The 18,635-nt window shown below is 35.3% G+C and overlaps 1 protein-coding gene across 2 annotated transcripts in view; it reads left to right on the plus strand.

The window, feature by feature from the left end:
- Nucleotides 1-18,635, plus strand: part of LOC131682768 (pyruvate dehydrogenase (acetyl-transferring) kinase, mitochondrial) — a 215,395-nt gene that overhangs the window by 84,307 nt on the left and 112,453 nt on the right. The window lies entirely within an intron of this gene.

Raw genomic sequence — 18,635 nt, forward strand, 5'->3', positions numbered from 1 at the left:
GTAAAATATGCTTAGGGATCACATGAGAAAAGTTTCATTCCTGGAAAAATAGGGGAAGTTGAGGTATTAGGACAAATAATGAAAAAATTATATTTGTAGAGTAAATATCGAAAAGTTTGATGTTTCTGAATTTTACCTTTAACATTTTTATTTTTGTTTTATTCCTCAGAATTTTACACGTTCAATAAGTTACATTTTATGAAAATTGATTGAAGAATAACAGAGATATATGCATGAGAAAATGATAAAATTTAATATGACTGACAAAAAGCCCTATAACCCCAACTTCTCGTATTCGGACTAAGGTCAAAAGGATTCCGTTCAATTTCTGAGATTTTTTCACATTAGAAAAACTACAAAATATGTATGATTTGTATCACGGAGCAGAAAAATCATTAAAAATGGGGGATTTTGGGGCCAAAATGACCCAGTACCCCACTTTCCCGTATTTTTCTTGAAACAAATATATCTTTATTCAAATATTAAAATTATTTCCTTTCAAAAGAGGTATAAATTGTAATTTTCTGATTGCTACTTCAAAAGTTATTGCATTTAATGTATTTTTCCTCCATATTTTCCCATAGTACCAATTTCAAAAAATTTCAAGCGAAGTGGGCGGGGGTCTAAAATTGTCCAAATGATGTGAAATTTGGCATCTGAGCTTACTTTGACATTTGTCACAATATGAGAGGGGGGGCCTTTGAGAATTCAAAAAAATTTTTTTTTTGCAATGCCCTAATATATATATATATATATATATATATGTGTATATATATATATATATATATATATATATATATATATATATATATATATATATATATATATATATATATATATATATATATATATATATATATATATATATATATATATATATGTATATATATATATATATATATATATATATATATATATATATATATATATATATATATATATATATATATATATATATATATATATATATATATATATATATATATATATATATATATATATATATATATATATATATATATATATATATATATATATACGAGGACCGTTGTCGTCTTTTAGGACTTAATACTTTAACACGCCGGAGACATGCAGCGCAAGCTACTTTCGTGTCAAAGATTCTGCTGGCTGAATATGATGATCCGGAACTACTAGCGCAAATCAACCTCTACGCGCCTACCCGTTCTCTTCGCCCTCGAGCCCTGCTGCATTCTGAAATGCGCAGCACTAACTACGCTGCCAATAGTCCAATTTTAGCAATGAGTCGTCGCTTCAATGAGTTTGCCGAAATTTTTGACTTCGTCATGAACTCTTCGCAGTTTCGTCGTCGTGTATTGTCACTATTTTAATTATGTTTAGTTTACCTTAGTTTAGTATAGTTCATTAAGACAAATTGTCAGTTGGACTTTTTTTATACAAATAAACAAATAAACAAATATATATATATATATATATATATATATATATATATATATATATATATATATATATATATATATATATATATATATATATATATATATATATATATATATATATATATATATATATATATATATATATATATATATATATATATATATATATATATATATATATATATATATATATATATATATATATATATATATATATATGTGTGTATATTCTTCAGCATATTTACCGCATAACGAGTCATCTCCTTCTGATAATTTCAAAAGCGTTGTATCATATTATAGCAGAAATGGGCTTCCGCTCATTATCGGCAGTGATGCGAATGCTCATCACATCATTTGGGGCAGCTCAGACATGAATCTGAGAGGCTCTGAACTGATGGAGTACATAAGTAGTACAAATCTCCATATTCTGAATGTGGGAAACCGACCAACTTTTGCGAGGTCTGGGAGGGAGGAGGTGTTAGACATAACACTTTGCTCTGATAGAATTTTGCACGAGCTGGGAAATTGGCAGGTTCCAAATTGACGAAGACTTTTGCAATACTGGGTTTTCTGAAACAGAACAGAGTGGATATTGTGGATTTCTACGCGCTGACTGGTCCCCAGCACCTTAATCGTAGTAATCGGTTGAAGCGTGTTCAGAGAAGCTTTGTACGATTTGCTCTTAGAAAACTGCCTTGGAACGAATATTAGTATTTTTACGGCATTTCGAAGAAAGTATCACAACCTAGAAATTTTTTTATTTTAATTTGATTTTAAAAAGAACTTTAACATATTCCTGACCGTACCTTTAGATAAGAAAACTCCCAATATGAACTTTAAAATAATTAACAACAATGACTTTATTCCGCCTCCTAGGTGCATATCCTCCTTTAATTGCGTTTGTATTTACTAGCTAATTGCATTATTACCATAACAATATTATTAAATGTAATGCGATCTGATTGCAATGTTGTTGATTTTGATTGGAGCGGATTCAGCTACTTTTTAAATATTGGCGCTGTCACTTATTGCTAAACAAACACTTTTCGAAAGATAAACAATGTGCTAATATGTGTCCGACAGGGCGAACTTTTCTCAAAATTCTAAGAGATTTATAAGTGTTGATCAACCCAACCAAAACTCACTTTGTTCGGCGATAAATCTTCGATTTAGGCTCAAAGTTTTCGGGCAAACTGAATTGTATCACTTTCATTTTTTTTCCTCTCCCTACTCCTGCTATCACCTGACACCTTACACAGCCAACGCAACACAATTGTACAAATATAAACACACTAATCCACCCACACCACCCGTGCAATCGATCGCACCGAAAGGGCTAACAGTCGATTGACGAATGGCGGGACTTATTTTCCGCGTCCGCCAAATTGGCAACGGATGTTGATTTTCCGTTTGTTCTAGTTTCGCGAAAATACATTTTTCGGTCGCTTTATGCGCGCTGTTGCTCTTCCGCGCGCCAGACACTCCTTGATCCTATTTATAATTTGGTTATGCTTCGGTGGGAGGTTCGTCCATCTGAAGAAAATGGGGCTGCTATGGGCTATACTATATGTATGAATATGCTTTAAAGCAAATACCATTTTGACCTGTCATTGTGGTAACATATCGTAATCCTAAATCTACAAGCTGGGACCTCTTTTTAGAAAACTTGGCGACTAAATTTCATGGATATTTTCCAACAATTAGTCAACTAGACGACTTAGATGACGTCATGGATACGACAAACTCATTCATATTAGCATCCTACGAAGAAGCTTGTCCACTTCGTACTGTTAAATCGACTAGGGGAACCCCTTGGTGGACGGCTGAGCTTGAAAGAATTAAGAAAGTTATGAGAAGAGCTTGGAACCGGCGTCAGCGTGATGACTCCAGGGCTTTCAGGTCAGCTCGTAGTGCATATAAGAAATGTCTTAGATCTGCCGAAAGTGCTGGCTGGCAAAACTTGTGCACTAATGTCTCTAGTCTGAACGAGGCTAACAGGTTAAATAAAATTCTCTCCAAATCGAATGATTTTCAGATGAACTCCTTAAAAACCAGAGATGGTGTTTATGTGACGGACGAAAAAGATGTTCCTAATTGTCTCTTCGACACACACTTTCCAGGTTGTATCGATCCGGAGTTGAACATTGTTCACAAATCTCATTCTGGTGATTCGGACTCGTGGGCGTTAGCACGCACATTGGTTTCCACTGAATCGGTTAAGTGGGCAGTTGGAATCAGTAGCGTCTGGCTCAAATGGCTCGTTCCCCAAGTTGATCGGAGATTTGTGCCTTTGGGCAGTTGACAGCTTTGCTCCATACAAATCACCCGGAAAAGATGGAATACTTCCCGTGCTACTGCAAAAGGGATTTGTTATTCTTAAACATGTCTTGAAAATGATTTTGCTTTCCAGTCCTGCTACCGGGTATATCCCGAAAGCATGGCGAGAAATAACTGTTAGATTTATTCCCAAAGGGGGGCTCTCAAGCTATGAAGAAGCCAAGTTTTAGGCCTATCAGCTTAAGTTCTTTTCTTCTGAAAGCTTTGTAACGGATAATTGATCATCACATCAGGAACGTTAGTTTAGTTGAATATCCACTGCACAAAATGCAACATGCATATCAATCTGGGAAATCCACGATCACTCTGCTTCACGATGTTGTTTACAACATTGAGAGCCTTCTCGCTCAAGTAATCTAGCTTGGGTGTATTCCGGCGTTCTGTCACCTTTGTTATGGAACTTGGTAGCTGACGGCTTGTTGAAGAAACTCGATGAGCTTGGATTTCCAACCTACGGGTTTGCTGACGATTACCAAATACTAATTACTGGATTTTGCATCGGAACAATCTTTGACTTAATGCAACAGGCATTAAGAGCTGTCGAACAGTGGTGTCAGCAAGTTAAACTATCAGTTAACCCAAGCAAAACTTCAATGATTCTTTTCACGAAGAAGCGAATAACAACCGGGGCTCGTCCCTTGCAGTTCTTTGATTCTGAGCTACTGTGTGCAGATCAAGTCAAATACGTTGGAGTCATTTTGGATTCCAAACTGAATTGGTCTGCTCTGTCATTGAGTTCAGAGTCAAGAAAGCGTGTATGGCCTTCGGGCAGTGCAGAAGAACTTTTAGAATAACCTGGGGTCTCAAACCTAAATACATCTATTGGATTTACACGACAATTATACGTCCAATACTGTCATACGGATGCCTTGTGTGATGGCAGAGGAGAGAGGTGGTGACAGTCCAGTCAAAGCTAAACCATCTGCAAAGAATGGCGCTCATGGCGTTGACTGGTGCTTTCACCACGACTCCGACTGCTGCTCTTGAGGCACTTCTAAATATCAAACCATTACACATACACCTCAAACAAGAAGCACTATCATGTGCATACAGACTGCAGGTTACTGGGCTTTGGAACAGTAACCATGTTGATCTTGCTACCAGTCATACACGATTGTGGTCACAAATGGTTACATGGGGTGAAGCTATTTTTGCTCCCAGCGATATTACACTCACATGTAGTTTTTCTTACAGGACATTTCATGTGAAGATTCCCTCTCGAGAGGAATAGTTGTCTGCCCAAGTAACAAATTTAGTTTTATGGTACATTCGAAGATATCTTCAAAGTTAGCTCCATAAAACCGAACATAAAACCAACTTTTAGGTCTTTTCAATACATTCTTATAGTGGCCAGCTTTTTAAGCTCATAATTGAGAAAATTTGCATGCGATTGCCAGTTTTCCGATAATATGCAGTATAAAAGTGCGAAAAACTCAACGCGCTATCAAACAATCTCTAAAACATTGATTTTTATATGAAATATTAAATCGATTCGAAAATTCAATGGTATGTGTAATTGTTCATAATTGCCATATTTTGGATTAAACGCGTGCATAAACATTTTTTTAGTTCACAAATGCATTTCAATCAGTGAGAATCAGTTTAGTATATGAAAAAAAGTTATTATTTTGATTCTTGTGCAAATGGCTACCATTCCGAAGCGTTCGAAAATATCCACGACGCCATTACTTGTCATTGGATTTAACTGAAACCGCCATAAGAACTTATTAAAACTAATTATTCTTGCTCAAGAGTAATAGGAGTTTTTCAACATCGTGATAAATTCATTTTTATTTATGATGCACTTGAAGAAGAGCTGTTGGACTTGAATAAAACTAATAGGAATCTTTCAAGACAGAAAGGTTAGATGGAAGATCGCCATAAATCAAGTCTATTGAAGTCAAAGTCATGTCAAGGTTGAAATAAAAATGTCTATGATTAATTATTATGGTAATTACAATTCCATCTAAAAGTTGATTTATTTCAACAACGCATGTTAAATAGAGCTATATGAACAACTAACGACATATCGCTATACGTGCAGCACCTACAGATTTTTTTTTTAGATTTGCAAAGTTAAATGAATAATTTATAATTATCGAGTTTGCTGTTTATACATGATTGAGGTACATGTCACGTCTTCTCCGTTGGGATACGTCACATATCCCGTCAGTCGTTACAGTTTGTTTGTTTGTTATAGAACGCTCTTATGCAAAAGTATTTTCACTTCGTTTAAAGATTTATGGAGGTTTTATGGTAGCATTCTTATGATACATTATGCTTCAACAAGAATGTCATATAGCTATCTTTTGGTTTTAAGGAGGTTGGAAAGCGATGTCTTTAGAAGGGGTTCAAGATTCTCTTAAAACTGCTCATAAGACTAATTACTCTTATGAAAAAATGTAGTTTTATGGATATTTCTTCTAGAGTTCTTGAAGCACTCTTAAACCCCGTCAAGCATATAAAACTAGATGCCCTTTCCAAAAACACTGTTAAAACCAGATTCACTAATTAATGCCTTGATAAAACTACCATAAAACCTAAATAAAACCAATTAGCATTTGGATTGTTACTTGGGTGGCTTTATGGAAAGCCAACAACAAACGCAAGTGGTCTGTTACACTGACGGTTCTCTGATGGAGGGACGTGCTGGTGCTGGTGTCTACTCTCGTGAAATGAGATTGGAACAATCTCACTCACTAGGTAGATACTGTACTGTATTCCAAGCAGAAATCTTTGCGATTATGTGCGGGGTACAATCGGCCCTTCAACTGAGTTTGTCCGGCAGAGTTATAAACTTCTGCTCCGATAGTCAGGCTGCAATCAAGGTCCTTAGCTCAAACAAATCCCGGTCCAAGCTGGTGATCGCGTGCCGAACTCAAATTGAAGAACTAAGCATTGTCAACACTATCTACCTTGTCTGGGTGCCCGGACATTCTGGTATTACTGGAAATGAATGGGCTGACGAATTGGCCAGGGCAAGTTCAGCGATTGACTTCGTTGATCCTGAGCCCGCGATGCCAATTTCGACAAGTTGGATAAGGGAAAAAATACGGTCCTGGGCTCTTTGTCCGAGCACCGCCATTATTGGAGAAATCTACAAACGTGTCGCCAAACAAAGGCGTTTCTAGAACAACCGTGCCCAGTGATTTCGAAAAATCTCCTACATTTTTCGAAGCTCCACTGTGGCATGCTGACTAGGGCTTTAACAGGCCACTGCAAACTCAATTATCACATGGCAACTAGTCTTCGGCCGTCCTTATATAGACGAAACCATGTTTGGACGACTGAAACTCAGAGACATACTAAAGTTTCTTATCCAATGTGGTAAAGAGTTTTAGGCTTATTCGCAAGCAAGTTGAACTACTTGTGAGTTTAACTTACCGGTTGTTTATTTTTGTGCTGCTATTTTCCCCACCCTTCCAATTCTTCTTCCCCACACCTCCTTATCCTTTCCTTCCGCTCAGGAAATAATGAAAACACACGGCAAGGCACAAATTCCCGACTACATACGGGGAACGTGCCATTTAAGCCAATATATTCTGATTCCTGATTCCAGTAGGTGACTAAAAAAAATATTGAAAAATTAACGTGAAGTTGGCCGGAATAAAAATGAAACACCATTTTCTTACTACAAAATCTATTTAGATCGACAGGAAATCGTTTGGTGGTCACGAATATGCCATTTTTTGGTTTGGTGGCGAATAGTTAGGTAATAGCACAGATAACAGACGTTTAGGCTAGAACAAAATTTCTTCAAAAACGTGTGTAAACTTTCAAATTAATAAACGTTGGAAATCCGTGTTTCACTATTGCCATCTGCGCAACTATTTGCTACACGTGTTTGACAGCTGCACCCTAACTGCATTGTATCGATCACTGCGCCATCTGCAAACGTTTGCCAAACGTGTTTCAGACTAATTTATTCAGAATTTCAGTAGCGGGTATTTACACACGATTCAAATCGAGCCTAAACGTCTGTTATCTGGGGTAATAGTTAGTTACACATTTTTCGTAAAAATCACGAACTGTTTCTGGTTCATTCTAGTACCACTAGAATGGTCAGCATTTTCCAAAAAAATCGACTTTTGTCATTCTTATATAGAAAGGTTATGCAATTGCAAAATTTGTTGAACAAAATTTTAATCGAATCGTGGTCATTGGTGGTGATTGGTAGTTAGTTTTTTAACGTTCGGTACTCAGCGGTTAATATTTGAAAAAAAAATAAAAAAATGAACGTGAAGTTGGCCGGAATGAAACGAAACATAATTTTCTTACTACAAAATTTATTCAGATCGATAGGAAATCGTTTGGTGGTGACGAATATACCATTTTTTTTGGTTTGGTGGCGAAAAGTTAGTTAATTATACGCGAAAATAAAATCTGCAGCATCTAACAACCATGCGTCTCCTTCGAAATCCTTCTTGGATGAAGCGCATGATGCTTCATATTTTCCAAGATGTTACAACTTGTGCTTTCACATCCTGTTGGCACTGCTTAAGATTATAAATATATTCATTGCGCTAAGATTATAAATACATGCATGCGTTGTTTGCATAATTGCCTCATGTATATAAGGAATACCACAAAACATGGGACAATTATGCGCTCTGCAAATCTTCTCGAAGGTCAAAGGGTTTAGTCGGCACCGTATCATAACATCCTTATGATCTCGGAATAGAGTGCGTCACCACGTCCTGGACAATATGACGCACGAGAGCGTATTATAATATCCGAATGAAGGAATGTGTCAAAAGCTTCGAAATCATTCTTGTTTCACAAAGTCGGAAACGATATCGTGTCTTAATATTCGGGATCCTATGATGCAAAGTTATTACATCGGATGTTATGATGCAAAGTTATTACATCGTAAAATTCGGGAATAAACCCGATCAGAAAACCATATCAAAAATATATCAAAATTATTGCTCGATTTGATATTTATATCATATGATTTTATAATTTTGATATATGTCGCTTGGAACAAATTATAAAAAAAAATTATATCATGTTTTGATTTGTCAATAATGATATCACATAATATATCATAATTATATCAACCATATTGTCTTTTCAACATATTAAGAACAACAAAATAATATCTTTCCAAGACAGTTTTACGAAACTATAATGATGCCATCAGAGATGAATCCTCCCAAGCACTGGCTCCAAATCGCATTACTGGTAGTCTTATCTTGTCATAGGTTGGAATGTAAATACATAAGAGAATGTACGTTTTGTAAAGTTACTCGCTGATTACAGAACACAACAGAGAAAATGTTCCGCTACAGGCCCACGAAGCAGCAAGTACCTTTAGAGATTTGATTAGAACGGTTTCGGCATACAACAAGTCAAAAGAGCAGCACTCTGTAAACCCTAAAGAGAAATAGAAGCTAAACGTATATAAACTGCAGGCAAGCTATTAAAGAAGCGTCCTAAGTTTGAACAAACTTCTAACAAGTAGCTGCGACGGTATTAACAATAATAAAATTAGTAACACAGCGAAATTAAATGCAAATTGTACTAATGAGAATTATCTTTCACAAGAAATTACTTGTTTTATTAATTAAAAACAGAAAAAATTGGATTTATGTGATACAATTCTTATATTTTCAGATATCTTTACTGCCTTTAATTACATATAAACTATCTTAAATATCCGTCTGTGTGATATAATTATTATATCAAACCAAGACTCAACAAAAAGACTTTATATCAAAATAGACTGAGGTATAATAAGATATAACCGATACATTTTCTTGGTATAAAAACTTGATATTTTAACAACTATCCAGCTATATTTTATAGCAAACAGAGATATATATTTTTCCATGATATAATATCCTATTTTGATATAATTTTGATGTTAATTTCTGATCGGGAAAGCTTTCTTATATAATGATGTATAGGAGCTGCGTCATAACACCACAGATCATGTCCACCGGGGATTCTTCATACTGTCATATATTTTTTTTCTAATCGTCAGCATACAACAATATGAAAGGAAGCTTCAACAGTGCCGCAATATCGTTTAAGTATAAAGAGAATAGCAAATATCAAAGTTTGATACTTTTATTAAGACTGGACTCATTTTTGAACTTCTCTGACGTAAATGACTCCACGGTGTCTCTGGTAGAACAATATTTAGACAAAAAAATCAGTATCGCTGAAGTACTCACTAATCGAAAGCTTAGATACTACTCTTTCATCTGAGACTAAATTTGAAATGTTCTATCGGGGGGTCTAGAACAATTTTTTTAAAAATTTTGATGACTATTTCTGAAGAATGCGTTTCAATGAACAAGTCTCAACAACAAAGGTTCTTTTCAGAACCACCATAATTATTATAAAGCATAACTTGAAACATTCTCACATATTTCATTGAGTATCATTCGACTTGAATTACAAGTCAAACGAGTAGTCACGACACTCCGGTTATGTCCTAGACATTACCCACCCATCTTTTTTTTTTTTTTTTCAAAATAGCGCTCCCTAGCACAATATTAGAAACTTTCTCACATATTCCATCAAAAAATTCGTTCGATAAATAAACACGATTTGTTCTAAGTCGTTTCGTGGTATTTATAAAACAGCCGCAATTAAATTAGAAACTTTACCTGGAGAATTTCATATATTTGCCAAATGTGTATGAATGAAACCTATTCGTGCCAGATTTACGAATATAGTCGCTCAGTGTAACCCTGATATATACGATCATAAAAAATGATATAGTTTAATGTTTGATTTAATTTTCCATATCGCTTTATTTCTAAAATATCGCAGTTTTACTTCACAATGGTGTCTGTTTAAACCCTTTCATGCCCAACTTTTTTCTAGTGCATGTAGGGTTTCAAAACTTTTTCCTTGAAAACGAAAAGCCTATTTTCATAAAGGTAGGTGCTTCCATGGCAGTGCTAGAACCTGGTCAGTTTTTACCTTCTAATGCTCAATACAATTCTCCTAGAATAATTACAATAGTCCAATTACGTGGAAAACGTAGCCAACGACAGTCTAAATTGATAAGTTTTAACAGTTTTCAATAATATTGCACCATAATGAAGGTATATGCAAAAATCATTTTACGTCGTCAACGTAAACTGTCCCTGGCAGCACTGGTCCATCGGAATCCAATCAGACTAATTACAATAACTTCAGTTCTAGAGCTGATCCTTGTAACCGTTAATACTCAAATTAAAGGCAATAATCACATTAATGAGCCTTACTTGTTTTTGTGAGCAAATCTCGCCTCAATCAAAAGTTATAGCTGTTTAAAAACGTTGTTGTCCACAAACAACATGGGCATGAATGGGTTAAATGTTAATAAGCGGGATTTATGCAACTGCGCATGCAAGTCTCGACAATTTGTGAATAACGGTTTGGTAATTTGTGTCAAGTTTGGAATTAAGTGTAACATAAAATTCATATTTATCGTTGTGTATAAGTACGATGCAGTGTCCAGGATTTTGATAGCGAAATAGGATCCGTAAATCATGTGTGTCATGCAGTCTAGTACTTCATGAAGCATATTCGTTTTCATAATGTCACAGACTTTATGAAACATCCCCATGTTATTACCAGTGGTGCAAATTTTCATTTACCAGAAGTATGTTCTGAGTAGTTTTGCTTGAAAAACCGATTTAATCCACCTAGCAGTTAGATGAGACATTTCTTACACATATCACTGTTGGATCATTCATTAGTTTACAGAACTCATGCGAAGTAGTAAATCAAAATTATAAAATACACGAATCAAATTATATTAGCTTAATTAATGAAAATTTAGACTATATTTAGAAATAAGTATAAAATTAATAGAATGAATTGACTCAAACTAACAAATTGAATGAAATAAATAAATGGAATGACTGAACCTGAAATGAATAAAATTAAAGATATGAACAAAATGAATTAAATGAACTAAATGAATTAAATGAATCAATTTAATTTAAGGGTTCAAATTAATAAAATGAATGGAATGAACAAAGAAAATAAAATGAATAAAAAATAAATTAAATGAATAAATGAAACAAACGAACCAAATAAACAAAATGAAGTGAGTTGACAAAATGAATAAAAAAGAAGAAAATGTATTAATTGAAATGATGAATTAATCGATGTTGTAAGGTTATACATTAATAGAAAAAATAAATTGCGTCAAAAGAATTATTTGGATGAAATGAACAAAACTGAAAAAAATAGTCAGGTTAATAAAATATTCTTCATTTTAAACAAAATGTATGAACTGGGAACATTCTATTCATTATAGAATGCATTGAATGAAAACAGTGAATAAAATAAGTGAAATGAATGATATGACTAAAATGCACGAAATGAATAAACTGATCAGAGTGAATCCAAATGATGAAACGAATAAAGTAGATTAAATGAACGCAGATGAACAAAATTTCTATCCTTTTTTTGTTTTAGTCTTTTCGTTTTCACGCTTCTTTACTTGACGGCGTCGTGATTATTTAGTGTTTCAACATTATTGATAGACCTTAATTAGTTATCAGAAACCTGGAACGTTCAATTTGCTTTTGAAATCAATGTTTACTTTTTGGTCATATATTCCCGAAAAATATTGTGCAGAATAGAATTTGCTGGTCCAGTAATTTAACGCGCAATTGAATATAGTAAAGTGAGACAAGGTCACATGACACATTCTTTCGTGACGTTTACAACGATTTGACGAATCTTCATTCGACAAATATGTCATAACTTTATCAAATGAACGCCTACATCAAAACTTATTACAGATTCGGAAAGTAGACAAAATCTCACGAAAGCCCTTTGAACAGAGAGCAAAAGATGGAGAATGCGATTCATAAAAGAGACAAGTAGATATTTCAAAGTTTTCATTTAAACTAAAATAAATAGTGTGAAGTGTCTAGGCTATGCCGATAGCATAAAAGGCGTGCATTCAGTTGATTATAATGCAGTCTCTTTCCAGTCATCCTCATAGTTTGCGTATTGTTTCGTTCGGAATTCTCGTTCAGGAAATATGGATAAATAAGCCCTGGGCAATCCATTACTGTGAAAAAGAAATGGTTCAAACTGTCCGGATGGCAAAAATGTAGTCAGATCAACTATCTGTCCAATGCATAAACTCTGATTGTCATCCTCGTTAATTTACTTGTACAATATGGAAAACTCGAACGAAACATGTGCTGAATTATCCAATGCCTCACTACTAATTGTGACTTCCATTGAAACTTCAATTGAAGTGTACTCAGTATAGAGCAGATATGGACGACGATAAGTTAGAAGACACCTTGTACTTGCATCCCCCATTGAGAGTGGGGACTTTGGGAGACTTCTTTTCCCGGATCTAATTCGTGGATATTTTTGGGCTTTGGTCCGTTATTTTTCATGAAAGTTCATACCAATATAATGTATGTGCATTTTCAATAATAACATCACAAAAAGGTGTTCTTAGTTTTCACATGACATATTTGAGCATATGTTTTATTCAAAATTCAATAGAGATACGAAGAGTTGAAATATCGCACGTGGAATGTCCCACCTCCCATTCAAGTCACATATTTTTCTGAGATAACCATGAATTTCCTTTATTATAGTGTTTATACAAGCTTTGAATAGAACTGAATTAAATTTGAGTTGATGTAGTTTTCGATGGTCACCTGTCTACCCATAGTGCAACGTTTCGAAATACCAATATCACCTTGAAAATAGTTATAGTTTTCCCATAAGGCAAATATTTTGCAAATTTTCTCGGACTACAAATATTTTATTTGACATGTAGGATGTATTATTAAACTTGTTTCCGCGAGTCTCTTTTACACTAAAATGCAAAGAAAATAATAGAGTAACAGACAAAAAATAGTTTTGTTTTCTCAAACCTTCACAATTACATCGCACACATGAAATCAGCTTGAATATTAATAAAGATTAGCAGAGAATCTTATCACACAACTTAGAAATGGATAGAGAAATAGCAAGATAGATGTGAGTCGTGAAAGTTGTCACCAACATGAAGAAACAGAGAGAGAGGGAGAGAAAGAGAGAGTGAGATAGAGATGGGGAGGGCATGTGAGGCCATGCCAGACCTTATTTTTATAGGTATATTATGCGATATATTGATTCCTTACATCCTTATTATAAATAATGTAAGTAGTAATTTTTGCGCCATAACCAATATAATCTAAATTTTGCAAAGAGCTAAATTTTTGCTAGAGTTTTGGGATTCAAAAATACAGTTTCTTTCGGTGATGCCACGAGTATAATTGTATGAGAAGTCTTATCTCATTACTAGGTGAATTACTTGATGAACTGTATAATTATATACCATCCAATATTTACTTCACGATTGAACGCAACGCCTAATCCAAGGGATAAATACATGAACTCTAGAAAAAAAAATCACTATGAACGCATTATTTTGTTTTTGAAGTGAACTTACATAATGCTTTTTGAGAAATAGTTCAATTATTATATAGGTAATTCAAAAATGCTTTCATAATCGAATTCCTTGAATCACGTAGATGTGTTTTCATACCCCGATGTTCAAAATCGGTTTAGTTTTACCCCTAAAACACCAGTAAAGAAATACTCTGTACGTAACGATCTCGTTTTCAGTTGGTGAAAATTGATAAGCGAGGAATAAAAACACAAAATGTTTAATATCTCCGCCGTTTGGGAACGGATTTTGACAATCTATAGCTTGTTGGAAAGGTATTTTCATAAGCTTTTCGTTTCTGTTTAGTTTGTGCGATGTAATTGCCTTGTTCGAAAGTTATTCGCTTCAAGCAAGCCCTGTTTTGACAAAACTACCCATATCTCAGAAAGTAAACAACATATCGAAAAACAAAAATAATAGTGTCAAATGGGAGCGTTAGGCCTTTCATTTGAAACTTCATTAACTTCATTAAGATCAGTTCAGCCATTGCTGAGATAATTACATGACATTTTGTACATACATACATACACACATACACACACACACATACAGACATTGTCTCAATTTGTCGAGCTGAGTCGATTGGTATATGAAACTCGGCCCTCCGGGCCTCGGAAAAAGTTTTCAAAGTTTTAGCGAATCCTATACATTTCTTTTGTAAGAAATGTAAAACCTCGGTAATAGCTTAGTACAGAGATATTCATAGGGTCAATTAAATCGAAAATGAATGGAAAATGATTGAGCAGCTCGGCTGCTTGAATGAATGATGCAAACGAAAAACGGTGAATTGAACATAGTAGGGCATGATTTTAGATTTGTTCTTCGTTCAAGTTCAAAACAACCTGGTGAAAATTTGCAGCTCTGGTTATTACGCAGTTCCTGTGCAATATTACATTCGAAACTGTGAGTGCGCCATTTATTCCCAGACCTTGCAACACAATAACTTTGCATCATAAAATCCAATTATTCATTTGCATTATACGATCCCGGACATACTGACAACTACGGACTTGCAACAAAAACGATTTCGGATCTTTTGACTCATTTTTACTTTCGGATAATTATTATAATACATTCTTGTGCGTCATAATGTCCCATACGTTGTGACGCACTCCATTCGGACATTATGACCGCGGATGTAATGACACGACTCAATCCTTTGATCCTCGCATAGACAGTCGATTTACGGAACGCATAATTGACACATATTCGGTGTATTGGGACGGGACGAATATGCAAACAACGCTGGTATATATGCTTTTGAATATATAGTAAATTAAGCATTACAAACAGTTTGTGAAAGGACGTGTTGTGAAACCTTGGAAAATATGAAACACCATGCGCCTCCTCCAATGAGGATTTCGATGGAGATGCTTGGTTGTTAGTTTCGCGTTGTTGGTTTGGCGAATAACTAACTATTCACCAAAAAATATATAAAAATCGAATACGAAATTTGGGGGTTTTGGCTAGCCCGGCCCCACTGTGGGTCGGTGTGGTCTGTTCGAGTCCAACCAGGTGGACATTCGATTCGAGCAAATTTTATGGGGAATAGTGGATAAAAATTTCTTATGTCCTTTATTGGCAGATATTCTTTTTGTGAAAGCCTAACCATGTTTTCACTTGTCTAGCTACTCAGCATAATGATAATAGAAAAAAAGGATTTACCTGATCCATACTGTAATGATTACGTATATTGACTAGAACAGGGATAATCGAATTCTGTTATAAGATAAAGATGACACAGTACATTTGTAGTAAAATTCGCGGAATTCGCGAATAAGGACTAATACTGCTAGTATGTTTACCATCTCAATTATCAGTTGATTAATCCGCTTCGGACTTAGGAGACGAAAAGGAGATTAGGAAAAGACATAAGCAGATCCAATGCGAAATTTATCAATATGACGTAGACTCCAAGGTGATGATGATGGTGGTGGGATGATTTTCCATAGAATTATACAGACTAGATGACACGACATTACATGCTCTCTGAAACAAACTTGTGCCAAATAGAAGGCATGTCGTCGCTGTTGTGCTATCTTATGACAAGCGCCATTTTGCGCATTTCGAGAAAAACGACCTGGCCATATCTCATAATCTATACGCATAAAGTTATTACAATAAAAAAAGAAAATGAAGTATTTGCTCGTTTATGATGTTTTAAAAACAAATCTGTCGTATTACATTTGGTTTGGAAAAGTTGTGTCATATTTTAGAAAATATGTGTTTAGATCCATCTCGAAGATCTTTTTACAAGTTTTTTGAACGGTTGTATGAGATCGTCGAACTTATTATTTATGAATATTTTCATGTGCGATTATTTTCTGAAGGCTTTTGTCTAGAAAGAAACGTTTTTGAATAAAAAGTTTCTTAACACAAACAAAAAAAAATAAAATTTTGTTCACCTCATACAACAGGTATCTTTGATCCCTGTAACACTGGGTATTCTTGATCCCTATCATTAGTTCTCTCAAACACTTTCGAAATGTATAGAAATAGAAAAACATCGTTTTCATAAAGCACCTGGCCCTATTAATTTATCTAAAATGTTTTTTCCGTGAACAAGTCATGGTATAAGTTATTGAAGGTTGAAAAAGCCAGTTAAACAGCACTGATTTACCGCAAATACTTGTCTTGACTTTCTACTGTGGTTAAAGCTTGTCGTGCATATAAAAAGGTAGTCTTATTATTTAATTTTTCAGGATAGGTGGTTAGCTGAACTTTCGGTCTATAGGTCTATAGGTCTTGGTGAGCTTTGTTTCTTTAGCCCTAGTAGGCGGGGTTCAAGTTACCACACGTTTTTACAAAAACCTCGTTTTGGCATGATTTTTAAAACTGTTCATATTACTGACAGGACGTAGTATTAGGATTTACACATTATTCATAGCTCTTTCAATTTGAATTGACTACAAGATGGCGAATATTGCAATTAAAATTTTTATTTCATTGAAAAGTTATAAGAAAAAACAAAAGTGGGATCAAGCGTACCCACTCTCCCCTATAAACAATTCAAAGAAGACAAATGATGATTCTATCTATTCTGTATTCATCCCTCAAATATTACGAAGATCAGTTGACTATGTTACGAGTTTTTACTATAAATGTAAACAAAAGTCGCACTCACACGTGTCATAAGTGTGTATTGATGACATATTTCGTTGAAAGTCGCAGCAACGCGCGTTGGGCATTAGCTAGTATGCTATATTTCCAGCTTAAAACTTAAATTGCATTTTTCTCACAATTCGTGCACTTTTGTTTCAAAAATGATTATGCCATTGTGTTTCTCAGAAAGTTTTACATATAAAAACATCTTATACATCAAGATAATTTGGGCCAACCCCAAGGCACAGTTATTTGAACCCAAAAATTTAATATTTCTCAGCGCGTTTCTCGCTATATCTCAGTAACCAAGCAGAATATCAAAATTCTGTAAACGCCCCTTTGTACAGTTTTTTTAGACAAGTAATGTATATCTAACTCAGTTTACCCCAAAATGGCGTTTGTCATAAGATAGCACAACAGCGACGATGTATGTATGTATGAATGTAAGTTCGTATGTATTTTTATAGTAAGGTTTAAAAAACTTCAAAAGCCTGGTCTGTAGTGTATTGACACTGTGTGAGACTCACGTTCGTGCCTAACCACTAAGACCAATCCTTATTTTTCACGCTCTTCTTCCACACGGATATACGTCAAGGTGGGGCGATTGCTGGGCTTTCGTCGCTCTTCTTTCTTCTGCTCTATCTCGAAGCCCTACTTGGTTCATGGAGTAGCTCGACCTATGAGCTTTGATTTAACTCTCGACTCTTCTCTCGCTTCTTGTCTCCATCTATTACCACGCCGTTTAGCTTTCGTCCCCGTGAGTCGTTTAGGTGCAGATTCCTTGAGCTATTTAGCTCATGTTTCCGTGAGTCATTTAGCTCCCGGCCTTATCACGATCTACTTACTCTACAAAGACTGATAGTTCCCCGATGGAGGAATTTCCCCCGACACCGATACCCGCTTCCTTGCGCCATTTCGCCAACTTAGATATTATCTTACTCCGACTGAGTCCCCGACAACGGAATTTCTTTCGTTACCGGTGTTTCTTTCGTGACCCAATTAGCTGTCGATTAGTCTACGGCGGCGAATCTACTCTACCGTGAATTCCCAGGCGGCAGATTGCTCCCAATACCGATATACGTTTTTGCGAGCTATAGACTCCCCACTTCGTCTACACGGTCTAGTCCCCGGCGGTGGACCTAGCCTACTCAACGGGCCACCCAATAGGTGCTGAGGTCCACCCAGTGATTCCGGCTGAAGCGTAGCTTTCGGTTCACTGGCGCCCCAACGACCCACTGCTAGCTATTAGTTCGTATGTATGAATGTATGCTTGTATGTAAGGATGTGTATAGGAGCAATGTAAAATGGAAGGACAGCCTCTGAGCTGCCCAAATGCTCATGGGAAGCCGCGTGTGCAGTCG

Source organism: Topomyia yanbarensis, chromosome 2 (genome assembly GCF_030247195.1).
Source record: "Topomyia yanbarensis strain Yona2022 chromosome 2, ASM3024719v1, whole genome shotgun sequence".
Taxonomy (NCBI): Eukaryota; Metazoa; Arthropoda; class Insecta; order Diptera; family Culicidae; genus Topomyia; species Topomyia yanbarensis.